Here is a 13,796-nt window from a genome sequence, read left to right on the forward strand (position 1 = left end):
TAAGGAGTATTCCAAAAGAATGTACGTGATAAGGTTTCTATCAATTCTAGTGCATTTTCTATTTATTGACAGGACCTACCCATCTAAAGAATGTATCTACTCATCTGTCGTGCACCATCACATTGTCTGTCTGTCGTCACTCCGACCAGGTTCTTAGTTACGGCCTAACACTCCCCTACCTTACATAGTTTCTTAGCGAGGCCTGGGGCCTGTGCAGGCCATCGAAGTAAACTAAAGTCACTGTCACATATGTGGAATCGGCTCAAGGTAATGTGACTTAGCACTTTCTGTTGCTGGAAGTATCCATTTGAAAAAGGGGAGACTGTGGATGTAAAGTGAAGCACAAGCTCGGCAGCAGTGCTGTGACGTTGCTATTAAGAGGCCTAATGTGTAGCCGCCTATACCATTAGCACAAGGCTGGGTGGATGTATGGAGCCATGCCGTTTACGCCACACCAAGTTGCTTTTTTCCAGTATTCCATTGTCCAGTTTAGGAGGTCACATGCCCTCGGCGGTCTCAAGTCCCACTTCTTGCTGTCAAAGTCTAACATGCCCTTCTGCCAGCTCTCATTACCGAGGCGTTTCCTCCCCAGTACTGACCTGCAGCATTCTCTGTAAGCCCTACCGACTGTAGTTTGTGAGAATTCCAAGAGGGATGCCTGTTTCTGAAAATGCCGAGACCACAATCACACCACAGTCACACATTGTAACGTTTGGTTGAACAAAAGGTAAACCCCATGACTATGTCTGCATGTTATGTATAAGGGTGTCAGCCATATGACTGGCTCTCTGGAGGACTGTGTACAATGGACCTAACGAAGTGGCCGCTGCTGCTATGCTGTAAATTGACACTTTTACACAAAGCAGGTTAGTTTGTGTGATAAAAAGAACCCTTGTGGTTTGATTTCTCTCTCCGTCAGAGGTGTCATTTTATGCCAGGGCTTTGTAGGAAATAGTGCTGCACAGGTATCTGGTGTTACACCTATACACGCATATACACTCTAGATTCATTTTAAATGAACAGTTCAGCCTACGTTCACAATTTCACAACATTCTGTTAACCTGAGAAATGAGAATCCACAGTTTTCATTGTGGCAAAATTCCATCCATCTGTTAACATCACTAGCCTCACAGCAGCTGAAGGTTGTGTGGAGCTCGAACCTATTCTGTTATCATCAGGCACAAAGGAAGAACCAACATTGAACAAGGCACCAGGCTAACTTAATGACACCAGCCAGCTTTTGTAATGGCTAACCTTGGGTTTATTGGAGGCAAACTGAAATGCCTGCATGGAAACCCATGCTTACAGTACTTTATATGGAAAGAACATATAAACCCCACTTTGAGAATCATCAATTGCAACACTCCCCCCAACCTGTATTATTCTCAAATTTCTTAAACTAATTTCGGGCTGTATGGGTATTCTATATGATATTTAATTCCAAAAAGACCTCTGCATTTAAAACATAAACTGGAAGTCAGTTCTGACGTAGTTCTATTAATGCCACTTCCTCTACAGAAATTCAGTAGCAGACTTTATGGGTGCACTCAACTGCAGGTCTCCTAAGGCCCAGTAGAGGGCGCTAGAGTTCTTCATGGAGTGGCCACGGCAGCCACAGCACAGACCTGAAGATTAAAACAGGCAGCAGTCGCTGGGACGGTAACACACGTGCACCCATCTGCTGTCAGACCCACTCAATGCAGCTCATGGTCATCGTGCAGGGCTCTGTCTCCATATGTACGGCATATTAGCTGGTTTGTACAATGCTATATACTGTATACCCTGCCGTTCTATCTTAAACTCTGTGAAGTGCCTTGAGCATGGGAAAGGCGCTATATAAATAAAATGTATTATTGTTAGTATTATTATTATTATTATATGCTTGCAGGATAGTGTTCTGCCGTTTTGTTCAGGCCTTGTGCTATTTTGTGACCTCAGATTTTTCAAAGTATGCCTGCCTTGTGACCTTCGCTTGCTTGGATGGGTTCCAGCTTTCCCTCAATCCTGCGCAGGATTAGCAGGTTTGGATAAATGGATGGGCAGGAAGCAAAATGTGACAACAAAGGTAACACATTATGATCCTTATCAAATTCAGCTGCCTTCAAAGACAAACACAGAAAACATATAGTACCTGAAATTGGTACTGGGGGAAAAAATATTTTTCTAACTTAGTTCTAAAGAATTAAGTAATATTAAAAAGCTTAGGTAGGAAAACTAGAGCTTTAGTTTAGTGTTTGGTCTTAAACCTGCAGATATAAAAAAAATATATTATGAAAAAGTTGTTTAAAATCCACATTCAGAAAATGCTGGAAAAAGCAAAACCAAAAGGGACCAAACTAAATGTGCATATATACCAACGACTTTCCAATCAGGGAATGGGGGAATGGCGTGCTATCGGCGCAAGCTCCCAACCTCGACCTCACAGTTACTTGACATGTAAAACAATGCTACAATACACGTGGCGAAGAAAATGAACGGTGTGGATGAGACAGCTTGGGGTTCAAACTTCATGCTCTTTGAAACATCCCTAGATGTAAGCACTCAAATGACATAACAGCCTGTTGTTTTACTGGGATTATAATCCAGGACATTTGTTTTTGCCAAAATTGCCTCACTGTAGAACAACAGAAAAAATGTAACAAGAACAGACCATTCAGCGCAAGAAAGCTGAGCACTCTTGTAATCTCTGTCAACCTGACAGGCAGAACTCACCCTTCTTTTCTTTCACAGGTTGATCTTTCTTTTTCTTTGATGTTTCAAACTTCTTGGTCATCACTGCCACAGACAATGCCAGCTCCTCATCTGTCTCCTTCTTTTCCTCTGACTTTACTTCAGCCAAGGCCTTTACATTGTGACTTTGCTCAAATGTTTGACTCACCACTATTTTGGTGTTATCCTTTTCCTTTGGTCCTATCTCAATTTCCATATCATGGTGTCTATCTGCTTCATTTATGTCAGAAGTGCCTGCTGGGTTGAAGGGTGTCACTTTCACCTCCTCCTCGATTGTCCCCCAACTGTCTCTGACCTTTTTACAGTCTGCATAGTCGATTTCTAAAGGGTGTAGGGTGCTTGAATCCTCATCTGATTCCTTTCTTAATTCACAAACTTTGATTTGAGAGGCCAGCAGCAAAGTGCTGCTTCCATCTGCCATAAAGGAAGTGTGACTTTGACTCATGAACCCACGCACATTCTTCTGTTCATCCACATTTTTCACACTCTCACTTATTTCTTGCTCGTCTTGGAGGAGGACATTGGTTGGCGCATGCTGTTCTGCACGCTCAGCTGTAGAAGACACTTGTTGGTTTGATCTTTTGGAATCAGACATGTCGATAGTAAGTACTTGCCTCTTACTGCAATGATAAGCTTCTCCTTGATAATCTCCCGTGTGAAGGTCTTCAGCCTCACTGTTCCTTTGGATCGTGTCACCTCCCAGCACCTCTCCGTTTTTCACTTGCCATTCATGCTTCACGACACGCTGCTCAATAGGAGATGTTTCCACTTGATATGTAATGGCACCTGCTTCTAGAAGGCATGTAGGTTTGTGCACAACAGAACCTTCCTGATTTTGGGATTCAGCTCCAAGTTCATGAGTCTCTATAGGGGAGCCAAGTTCTGAGCAACATTCCGACGGTTCCATGGAAGACGTTGGAATGTTTTCCTCACTAAAATCATATCTGCCTTCTTGGTGGAGCTTCACACTGCTGAGCTCCTTCGTCTTATCCTCTTGCCTCTCTGCCTTTTCCTTTCCATTGTCAGGAATCAAGAAGGCAGGCTGATGTTGTTCTGTGCTCTCCTCTGTAGATGGCCATGCACCAGTCTCTTTGTGACCCTCATCCTTCAGCTTTTCCGTTCCAGTTGTCACATCACTGGGGATGACTTCTTCAGCTTGATTCTGCATTTTCTGGTTCATGTCTGCCTCTGCAGTGGCTGCCGTCAACTCCTCCGGATTCCCTTCAGGGCCCTGGAAATGATCCAGTTGCTGTCCCATTTTGGAACCTGTGGAAAGAAAAAAGAAAAAAAAAAGATTGCATTTCACTTGGCATAAAGTAGCAGACCCTCCTACACAGCGTCCCGCTCACCACTGAGCTCTGGCGTCTTGTCTACTCTTTGAAATGGCACACGGTTACGTTGGTGCCTGAGATTTATTACTCCTTTTTATTATTATTTTTGATGTAAAGTAACATGGGAACACTTGCTATCCTCGCTGCTAAAACAGCCCATCCATTTGCAGTAGTAGAGACCATCCAGAGGGCCGGACCCCACACTTGTCCTGTCCACATGGACACTCCTTCCTTTATGGCTCCTGCAGACGTCCCGTGCACAGAATGAAGGTCCTGCCTTTGTCTGCGTATCTCCCCTGATATCTGCGTTCACATGATGTGCATCTTGGGCTAACTGACAGCTCTAAAATGGCCCGATGTGACCTTTAATGGACAGGCTTCCTGCCTTGTGCCTACTGTTTCCATGACAGTCTCAGGTCTATATGAACCTGAACTTGATGAAACACGTATAGTAAGGAGATTTTATGATCCCGTTATCTAACAGATAGTTTCTATTATTTTTTTGAACAATTGCCCTCTTTATTAAATGAGAATGTCACTATGGAGCAGTGACAGCCCAATATCTTTTCAGATGGTAACACCGGCATGCAGTTTTGGTTGAAGGCACACAGTGAAGAGAAGATTCGGTACAAACATGAACTCGATTGAGCAAGTTTAAGAATGTTACATTTAATAAGACAGAATAACGTTCAAAACTGAATTACAGAAAACTTTGCCTTCTTGTTTCTTCTTCTTTTTTACAATGCATATGACAGAACATTTTCACAACAACTTCACCCCAAGGTCACCTTCTTTCGACGCAACTAAACTACGCTTCAGTACAACTGATGAGGAGGTCTGAAGGCGGTCAACGGAGAGCAGCACCCGGGCACTTACTTTAATTAGTCACCCAAAGAGCAGTGTGTCCCGTCCCACTTGTAGCACATCTCACTTCCAAGAAGACTTGATTCACACGGAGAGCTCTCGAGGACCTGCCGAGGACAGTCATGTGTTCAGCTGACGGGGCGGGGGGGGTCAATGTCAATGTGACCTCACCATTCAACTTAAGAGCCATGACATCTCTCAACATTCATTATTGTTTTGACCTTCAGCGGAATGAGGTACACAAGAAGAGGACTCGTTTAAAGCACCCAGCATTCGGGAGAAGCAGCATTGTTGGAGAATGGTAGTTGAAATACTCCGGCTACTGTGGAAATGGTAGCTGCAGGCAAATCACTTGATTTCCATGTGCTCCTCTGTCCCCACCCAGCTATAATAGTACCAAAAAAATTGAAAAGAAAAACAGGAATTCACAGACTCTTAGCCCCCTCTTTTATTAGGAGCATTTGATGTGCAGAGCTGGCACTACCCCTCTTTTTGCACCAGCGTTTCTTTTTCACACGTCCCACAGGGCATCTTTTATAGCCTTTGAAACTTCACACATCCCAGTGACATTAGGAATAACTGCCAATTTGTTTGTACATTTCTAGGCTGCAATGTAGCTTGGGCTTGTTTGCGGTTGTAACTGCAGCTTAGAACCAAACATTCAAACCTGCTGACAGGTCATATTTTAAATCTATTTACGAAATCAGAGAAATGGCATCATAACTCCAATTTATGAGGGCCATAATGGCAAAGAGGTAAGTGCTACTACCTTACACCTCCTCAGGCTTTGATAAAACGCATTACCCATTGACTGCCAGTGTACAGCTTTCCTAGAAGCCCATGTTTACTTTGGATGCTCGAGTTTCATGGCACACCCCAGAAACGCACATTTTAGGATCATGTAGCAACCTGACGTTCTATCAATATTCGGTAAGTCAGTGTGTCTGTGTATTCAATGTGCTTTGCATTCAGATACAGTACTTAACCTGCTCATGAAACAAATATTCCTAAATAAACATTTTATTTCCACTTATTTTTATTGTACACCTGCGGTGGGTTGGCACCCTGCCCAGGATTAGTTCCTGTCTTGTGCCCTGTGTTGGCTGGGATTGGCTCCAGCAGACCCCCGTGACCCTGTGTTCGGATTTAGCGGGTTGGAAAATGGATGGATGGATTATTGTACATCAATGTTGTTTCCTTTTTATATTTTATATACAGTATTATGCATTCTTGCCTTTTGTTTCATTATGATGCTGTATCGGTCTGTGAAAAAGTGTTTTTCAGGATCTGCCAGGAGAAACACTGATGAAGTTCTTTGTTTCCAGAGATTTCTAGCAAAAGGAGAACAAAACTGCTAGTTAAAGACTGATGTAATTATTGTACTAAAACAATTATTAACTTACAGTTACAGAAAGCGTTACCACAACCGCTGGATCTCGGACATGCTGGAGCACCACAACTGCTGAACTGCTCAACTGCTGAAATGGGATTTGTACATTCTTCAAAGTTCTGCAGACTCCGACAGCACCTGGAAAAATGAACACCTACAGAACTGTGAGCGCCTAAGCTAACACAGACAGACAGACAGTAAGTAAGCATTCTAACCGCTGCCGCTACAGTCATTCGGCCCAATTCCAAAAGCAAAGATGGACATGAATTTCATGACAAATTAATGACACAAGGGAAGCATAAAATGATTATTTGTCTTGTGATTGGATTTTGGTGTTTTTCTTATTTTGTTTTGGCTCTGATGTGGTCCTGTAAGTGAAACTGCTTTTCCACAGTGCATCTGGCAGCATTAAAGCAGGTCCACTTGTGGAGAGATCATACTTTGCTGGACACAACTCAGTCAGTAACCGTGAGGCCAGGAAAAAAAAGCCCATCCGACGACAAACGTGTTGACGCTCCAATGTCATTAGCCACGTTTCTGGTTAGCTCTTAACCTTGAGGCATTTGCACTAGCAGGCCTGACGCCATACAGTAGCTTCTGCAAGAACTTAAAGCCTTTTAGACAGCCCCAGAGACAATTTGGATTATTTATTGTTATATAGCTCCATTCATTGCATAAATACCATATAATACAATAAGATCTATCCATCTATTTCCCAGCACATTTAGACAGTTTAGCGTCACAAAAAGACAGGCCAATAAAATGCTAAGCAGTATGAAAAACAAACACATCTCTTAAAATACAAACAATCAACTGTCTATTTCTGTATCACAGGACTTGCTTGAATTTGATTCAATTATGAACGTGAATATTACTTTTATACATTTTTATATTGTCCTCAGCTTTGGCACAAATGATCAAGTTGACATCATAGCAGCAGAAGAGTAACCCCAAAAATGCAGAGTTCATTGCAAAATGGAGCCACGACCAATGTGAATAGTTGAATTGTGTTCAGTCCATTTACAGCCATAGTGCTTCATACACATTACCAAAAACATAAAATATTCTATGAATAAGTAGATATATTTTATACAGTTTATGGGAGTATATGTATAGTTTTTAGAAACACTTTTCTTGATAAAGAAATGTATATTCTTGTTTATTTGGTAAAGTGACTTAAAATCTTGTTCACTGTGAAAGGCACAATTTACAATAAAACGTACATTTTCAGAGAAATGGAGTGGAGTGTCACTCCTGCCATCAGTGCATCTTTGATGGTAAAAGACTTCCTAAAAGATGTCACGCTGCAGCCTTTCCTGTGTCTCTCACGTTGCCATACCGACCCCTAAATAACAGGGCTGCTCTCCGGCTAAAACAAAGACAGGATTGTTATTGTCATCACAGCTTCTCCATTAATTTAGATGCTGTCGAAAGCTGTTGAAGGGCAGGGAGCGAACATCAATGTTTTGGTTGGAAGCAGCTGTGTGCTGCCCCGACACGGCCTGCTCCGGACCATATTTAGTCAAGGAAGCTCTTGGGTAGAATCACTCTGCCAAGTAGGCCCCTCCTGTGCTCCAGTGGCCAGCAGTTAAAGAGGGTGCAGCTTCATATGTGAGCATAAGGACCGCGTGAAACACGTGACGGTCTGATGCACACGGAGTTCTCAGACCAAGGCCAGGGAGGTCAGGTATACTGACAGGTTTAAGTCATCAGTTAGCTGTAACTGATGAAACTAACAGTGTGCAGTTATCGAGAGTGATCTGGCCTTTGTAACATGAAATCTGGTGTTCTCCTGTAGCTTCTGTCTCTGAGCCAAACACGTACTGACCACCAGCGTACAAATTCCCTTTCATTATTCATATTGTTATCCCTCTTTCAGCCAAGAATACATTAAAGTGAGACGATGCAAACATCAGCTATCATGGAGTCCTCTGTAATGATGTCAGGTGATCCAAGTGACTGCCACCACTTTATGTTAATGAAGGTTCTGTTTATGGTACTTATGAGCTCACTGCTGACAGATGACCTAAAAGATGATTTTAGGGGTCAGGTGGGCCTTATATTTGGATTAAAAGCTTTTTTTTTGTTTCAATACACTTACCAAATGCAGCCTGCCACTCCCATTAGGTTTTGACATTTTCATTTATTCAGCTGCTGTGCTTATCCTAAGTGACTTACAAATCACATGAAGAGAGTGCAATTATATTCACAGCTCTTCAATGTAAGGCTAGGAGGGCCGGCATGATAGCACAGTGTTAAAATGGGGGTTTACCTCCCACATTCCCCAAGATGTGTGTTAGTCAATTTAAATTCACTGTGCGAGTTGTGTGCCTTGTGATGGAATGGCATCCTGTCCAGGGCCTGTTCCAGCCTTAAGCAAAGTACAAAATGGAAAACAAACCTAGCTAATGCAATTCACATTTCCAGGAATGCTGGGGCCTGTCCTGGCTGACAAAATACTGTAACATACCCCTGAAATTGGTTTAAGTGGGTTCTATAAGCTGCTGGGGTATGGACGATGCATCATGTCAGGGAAGTCAATAGATCAAGTGGAGTTAAATAGTTTGCCCAAAGACCCACACGGTGTGATGGGGGACACCTCCTGAGTGTTTACCAGTGTATTCTCAGTCTTATTCAACCCATTATTACATTTTCTTATGTCATTTTGATCTCAAACAACAAACCTGTTATTTCATTTAATGCTTTCTATGATAAAAGTGACCCTACATTTACTGTTTTCATTTTTTCTTTATTGATTCTCTCATCCCTATACTGTATATTTTCACCCTGAGAATACTTGGGGAAAACATTTTACCTTATACAACAAAACTAACCAGAACGAGAACGGGAACCTTTACACAGGACAAGTAGGGTCTGAACATGTTGAACAGCCTGGTAACAATCAATATTTGACTTTCACAGATACACAACTACATCACCTGCAGTATGGAGTGTCACAGGAAGAAGGCACCTAGCATAGCTATCAGGCGTACGCCAACGTCCATCTGTTTCACATATCTGGGCCTTCCTGCATGTCATCACTTAGTGCTGGGGTCTATGCATGCATTACCTAGTACAAGGCAGGCATCACTATTGAATGAAACTGTAGTCCATCTTAGCACACACTTATTCACAATGGGCCAACGTGCACTGTATATGTCAGTTCACCTTTGGGGTGCAAGAGGAAAATAGGAATGAAACCAAGTGATATAAAAGGGGAACATGCAGGCTTCACAAACCCTGGAATTTGAATGCTTCCAGTGTTTGAACGTTGGTTGCATGCTATTTTAGCCTTTGTATGGGCTTTTGTCAAGATCATTAATTTGCTCTCATAATCACACTATTACATCAACTGGTAACTTTAAATGGACCTGTGATTGCAATATATGTGTGACCCAAATTGGACTGGCACAACATTCAAGTATGGGTCATATGATCCACCTTACCAGGATAAACTTCAGCCACTTGCCACCCTGCATTGAAGAATGAGAGAGTCAAGAAAATGGCTAGCTTGTTAAAAATGTTAAGCAGACAATTCATATGTTAAAATAATCTTTCATATTCTTATCTTACTACTTTATGCCCGATGCAAATCTTGCTCCAGAATAGAAGTTCACAGGTCTGTCTGTTCCATGTAGTTTTATGTAACACGGTTTGCCCATTTTACATGATATATACTGTACATGGTATCAAAGATCATTCCTGGAGGATCATTGTGTCTGCTGGTGTTCTAAGAACAAGAAATGTTCTTACGGTCTCTGGCAAGAAATTTGCTTGGATGTCACCCTTCTTGGTTGTCCATCCTCACTTGTAGCTTTGGGACACAAACTGGGGCCACTGGATTATGAGTAGACAGTATAACCATTTTAGCCAATTGATGGCCCCTTTAGTGACTAATCAGGCTCATCTCCAGCATCTTCATTTCACCACAGGACTCTCTACAGTTCATTCTTGCAACATTCACTGCTATACAGCCAAGCAAATTATTGGTGTCAAGATTTGGGCCTTTGTCAGGGTTTTTGATCTGATTTGGGAAGGGCAAATATAGCATGACAGAAATGGAGAGAGAGCGCACTACAAAAAGACAATGTCTTTGGTTACTAGAATTAACTTTTCAATCTTACTGCGGCAGCCTGAGTTCATGTTTTGCCACTCCAAGTGAAGGATGCCACCCAAGTGAATTTCTCACCAAGAACACTAATCTCAGCTCCACATTTAAAGTCTGTTTCGAATGATTGCCTAAAATATTAAATCCTCATTAGTTTTGACTTGTCTACTAAAAAAGTTCTAAAAACATTACACAATCTTATGAGCTCATAAACTGGAACATAGTTGGTGTCTTGTTCCATATTGATTCATTCTGCTTAAAACAATTCTAGATAACCAATGATTTCTAACAACATGGCCAGGATGTGAGACTCAAAATTTCTCCCTAATTTGATCACTGTATTTGGCAGCACAACTATGCTCTGTTGTCCTTATTAATAAACTATAAAATTATCTCAGCACTTGCTTAAAAGAGGTAAACAAGTACAAAAGAATACAAAAGGTTAGAATATCCCTCTGTCAGGCTTTAAGTCAGGTCTTGTTCAGTGGTCATTTCATGGCTTCTGCTATTCCACAAAGAAAAAAAAATCAAAAACGTTTGTGACAAATGCAGAACATATTTTTATTCCCAGCTGTTTTCATTTGACTTTTAATTCTCATTCTAGCAGCTTAAACGATGAGAACATTTTACAACATTATTTATAAAAGGCACTAAGGGGCTCTGCAGTAAGCACTTCATTATTCGCAAATATAAAAACATTTTCCATATTGTAAATACATTTTACACTTACTAGCCAACCACAATTAAACATATGGCATTTATGGAGATATAAATTACAACTCTGAATGCTTGGTTTAAAGATTTTATCCTTGTGTTTCTGTAGCTTAAAGAAATGTTTTCTGGATTCCAGAATAAGAGAGACAGGTGCTTTAAATACATCAGACAGGAAATGCAAAGCACATCAAAATGCTTCTAAAACACACTTTTGCAGTTTGCCATTTTCATAAATATTACTAGCTTGCTTAAAAACAGTTAAAATAAAAAATTACCTTACATTAGTCCTTGCTTTGCATAGCTAGGCTGGCTGTTCACATAATGCATCTGTATGGTCAGGCTACTAGGGCTGTCAAATTAGCCAAAAATTCACATTTAAATTTTATATTAAAATAAGTACAGTATATATTCAAATACATTTTAACATGTTAATAACTAATTTAACAAATAATTTTCTTAAATAAAAAAGCTGAACTTCTGCTATAAATGATTTCTATTGTTTTATGCTAGAACTGTTATGTTAGGGATGTTAGGTTTAAGAGTGAACCAAGACAGGATCAGGAACAGAATGATACTTTTAGGGCACCGGAGAAGTGTTTAAAAATATGTTCTTAACACAACTGTAGACCCAAGGGCAAGTGGTGTAGAAAAATCTGTCCAAAAATGTCTTGAGATGGACGCTGAAATAAGTTTGAGGTAAGACTTTTTGTTTTGTTTCTTTTCCACATTCAAATGGCAGTTTTTGCCTTTGAATAGATTTTTGTAATCCATTAAAATCATATCTGAATAGTGAAATTTGATCTGACAACCTAATATTAATTACAGAGTAAAGTTCTTTTTGAAATGTAAACATCCAGAGAAAAGAGAGAAATAAAATTACTGCCACAGGTCTAAAACCTTACAGAATTCCTGTTTAAATTGAAAAAGAGGTGTGTATATTGAATTTGTACCTCAACTTACTGAGCACACTTTATAAATACCATTCGAAAACAACAATAAAAAGGCAGCAACAATAAACTGTTGCTCAGCAATATCTGCATATCCAAGTGCCAACTTATTGGAAATCATCAAACCATCCAGCCTTTAAACTATTTCAACAAACCAAGCTGAAGAGGTAAACCCTGAGCCTCTGACAAGACACTTGCCTTGTTTGATATTGTTGATGTCATGCCTTCACGAGTTTAACTAGCATTACAATCTAAGCTATGTACGGTTTTCTCCCTAATGTTTGCGTGTTTTTGTTCTCTACCACTCTTTTGAGAGATGTGTGTGTGCATACCTTTAGGTTAGTATTAGCATAAGGGTTTGAGAATGTACTTCTTAGGCAGCATTTACACCCTGCAAAATTCAACTTCAACCACCACACCCCCCCACAAATGTCAACGTTACCCAGTGATCCTTTTGAAAGGGTCTTGGGTTTGCAGAACAATCTCTCCATGACGACTCTGGCATCATGAGACTTCCATGCTTTCATAACACATAGTGCCTTAGATAGTGTATTATAGAATGTAGAGAACTGGATGGGCTGTCATTCTGGCCGAGGTAGACGGGTCTTTGCATTACTTTACTGTCAAGGATAGTCGGCCCGCAGAGATTTATACTCCTTGGGATTTTTCTTTTCCTCTCTGCCTTTGCAATCATGACATAGCTTTTGCAAACAATAAATAACTATACTACATTAACATTTATTGGTTAGCAACGTTTAAATAATTCTGTATATGTCACTATTTTCTGTATTTTATAAATGATTACTATATTTATATAACTGCAATAACAATTTACTGGTTTATGTTTTTTTTATTGTACTGTAATTCTTGAAAAGCACTTAGTGCTGCATTCATTATAAAATGTGGCATATAAATAAATTATTAGATAAAATTCCCAGAGAGAACTGTATATACATGTACTGTAGTCTTTATCCAAGAGGTCTATGAAAGAATGACTAAAAAATAAATATTCTGATAGGAGTTTTTTCACATAAAATTTGTTTTTAAATTTAAAAAGTAAAAAAGTAAAAAAAAAAGCAAAAGAATGATAGTTGAAGAAAGTACAAGAACAAAAAGAGAAGCAGAAGGAGCAAGTTGTTTCTATGTGAAGAGATTCTTTCACGTTATTTGCAGTTATGTTCTAATGTGCGTTAGTTGGGGAATTTAAGTATAAAGTGATGAAAGGACATACACTGGCAAAAGAGGGAGAACATTTACAAATTATACACATGATGTCTGTTAACCTTTAGGTCTTTAGATGGCAGATTTACGGACTTAAAAACTTTATAATTCAGATACAGAGATGTCATCCTCACCTAGCAAATACCTATAATTATTTGCTATGAATTTTACTTTTTCTGCATTAAATTATTTTTTAGTTTTTCATTATATATTGTACCTTTCAAGGGTGATCACCATGCACTTGCTTCATTTTTCCACAATTTCAACATCGACAGTATAGGTGAATTTCTCAGGGTCGCAGAGTGGATCTGAAACAGCAGCCTTGGGCTTCCCAGTGCAGTTCTTATACCACTAGGCCATCTTTCCTACCTAAAGCAATCAATACGACGAATATAACATTGACATATTTCTTACAGAAATCAGAAAACATTTTGAAACTTAGAGTTGTAGGCATGGGTTGAGTAAATAATAAATTTAAACAATACATTAGG

The sequence above is a fragment of the Erpetoichthys calabaricus genome, chromosome 18, assembly GCF_900747795.2.
Source record: "Erpetoichthys calabaricus chromosome 18, fErpCal1.3, whole genome shotgun sequence".
NCBI lineage: Eukaryota > Metazoa > Chordata > Cladistia > Polypteriformes > Polypteridae > Erpetoichthys > Erpetoichthys calabaricus.